The sequence below is a fragment of the Arachis stenosperma genome, chromosome 6 (assembly GCF_014773155.1).
Source record: "Arachis stenosperma cultivar V10309 chromosome 6, arast.V10309.gnm1.PFL2, whole genome shotgun sequence".
Taxonomy (NCBI): Eukaryota; Viridiplantae; Streptophyta; class Magnoliopsida; order Fabales; family Fabaceae; genus Arachis; species Arachis stenosperma.
This window is the reverse complement of record NC_080382.1, coordinates 69,208,615-69,210,756: the sequence shown is the minus strand read 5'-3', so window position 1 is coordinate 69,210,756 and position 2,142 is coordinate 69,208,615. Positions and strand designations below refer to the sequence as shown.

Below are 2,142 nucleotides of genomic sequence, written 5' to 3'. Positions count from 1 at the left end.
AGAGAGGCATGAGGTTCACACTTGACCCTAAGTCACACAGGGCCTTCTTGAAGGTCATGGTGCCTATGGTACAAGGTATGGAAAACTTCCCAGGATCTTGTCTCTTTTGAGGTAATTTCTGCCTAGACAAGTCATCCAGTTCTTTGGTGAGCAAAGGAGCTTCATCTTCCCAAGTCTCATTTCCAAATAACTTGTCATTTAGCTTCATGATTGCTCCAAGGTATTTAGCAACTTGCTCTTCAGTGACATACTCATCCTCTTCAGAGGAAGAATACTCATCAGAGCTCATGAAAGGCAGAAGTAAGTCCAATGGAATCTCTATGGTCTCATTTTGAGCCTCAGATTCCCATGGTTCCTCATTGGGGAACTCAGAGGAGGTTGGTGCACGTCCATTGAGGTCTTCCTCAGTGGCGTCCACTTCCTCTCTTTCCTCTCCATATTCGGCCATGGTTATGGCTTTGCACTCTCCTTTTGGATTTTCTTCTGTATTACTTGGGAGAGTACTAGGAGGGAGTTCAGTAACTTTCTTGCTCAGCTGTCCCACTTGTGCCTCCAAATTCCTAATGGAGGACCTTGTTTCAGTCATGAAACCTTGAGTGGTTTTGATTAGATCAGAGACCATGGTTGCTAAGTCAGAGGGGTTCTGCTTAGAATTCTCTGTCTGTTGCTGAGAAGATGATGGAAAAGGCTTGCCATTGCTAAACCTGTTTCTTCCACCATTATTGTTGTTGAAACCTTGTTGAGGTCTCTGTTGATCCTTCCATGAGAAATTTGGATGATTTCTCCATGAAGAATTATAGGTGTTTCCATAGGGTTCTCCTAGGTAATTCACCTCTTCCATTGAAGGGTTCTCAGGATCATAAGCTTCTTCCTCAGATGAAGCATCCTTAGTACTGCCAGGTGCATTTTGCATTCTAGACAGACTTTGAGAAATCAAATTGACTTGTTGAGTCAATATCTTATTCTGAGCCAGAATGGCATTCAGAGCATCAATCTCAAGAACTCCTTTCTTCTGACTAGTCCCATTGTTCACAGGATTCCTTTCATATGTGTACATGAATTGGTTATTTGCAACCATTTCAATGAGCTCTTGAGCTTTTGTAGGCGTCTTCTTCAGATGAAGAGATCCTCCAGCAGAGCTATCCAAAGACATCTTGGATAGTTCAGAGAGACCATCATAGAAAATACCTATGATGCTCCATTCAGAAAGCATGTCTGAGGGACATTTTCTGATTAATTATTTGTATCTTTCCCAAGCTTCATAGAGGGATTCTCCATCCTTCTGTCTGAAGGTTTGGACTTCCACTCTAAGCTTACTCCATTTTTGAGGTGGAAAGAACTTTGCCAAGAAGGCATTGACTAGCTTTTCCCAAGAGTCCAGGCTTTCTTTAGGTTGTGAGTTCAACCATATTCTAGCTCTGTCTCTTACAGCAAAAGGGAATAGCATTAGTCTGTAGACCTCAGGGTCTACCCCATTGGTCTTGACAGTGTCACAGATTTGCAAGAACTCAGCTAAAAACTGATGAGGATCTTCCATTGGAAGTCCATGGAACTTGCAATTCTGTTGCATTAGAGAAACTAATTGAGGCTTAAGCTCAAAGTTATTTGCTCCAATGGCAGGGATAGAGATGCTTCTCCCATAGAAGTCGGGAGTAGGTGCAGTAAAGTCACCCAGCACCTTCCTTGCATTGTTGGCATTGTTGTTGTTTTCGGCTGCCATGTGTTCTTCTTCTTTGAAGAATTCGGTCAGGTCCTCTAAAGAGAGTTGTGCTTTGGCTTCTCTTAGCTTTCTCTTCAAGGTCCTTTCAGGTTCAGGATCAGGCTCAACAAGAATGCTTTTGTCTTTGCTCCTGCTCATAAGAAAGAGAAGGGAACAAGAAAATGTGGAATCCTCTATGTCACAGTATAGAGATTCCTTTAGGTGTCAGAGAAAACGAAAAATAGAAGAAGGAGGTAGAATAATTCGAACTTGATTAGATAGAGTTCGAATTGTGCATTAAGAAGGAGTAGTACTCCATAAATAAAAGGATGTGGGAAGAGGGGAAGAGAATTTTCGAAAATTAATTAAAAAGAAATTGAAAACATTTTGAAAAACACTAATTAATTTTCGAAAATAAGAGTGGGAAAGAGATCAAGTGATTT

General features: G+C 41.4%; 1 non-coding gene across 1 annotated transcript; it reads left to right on the top strand.

The window, feature by feature from the left end:
- The first annotated feature begins 1,207 nt into the window (after positions 1 to 1,207).
- On the top strand, positions 1,208 to 1,315 carry LOC130937554 (small nucleolar RNA R71). Its single transcript, XR_009068768.1, has one exon. It is a non-coding gene; the product is annotated as a small nucleolar RNA R71 (small nucleolar RNA).
- The last annotated feature ends 827 nt before the right edge of the window (positions 1,316 to 2,142 follow it).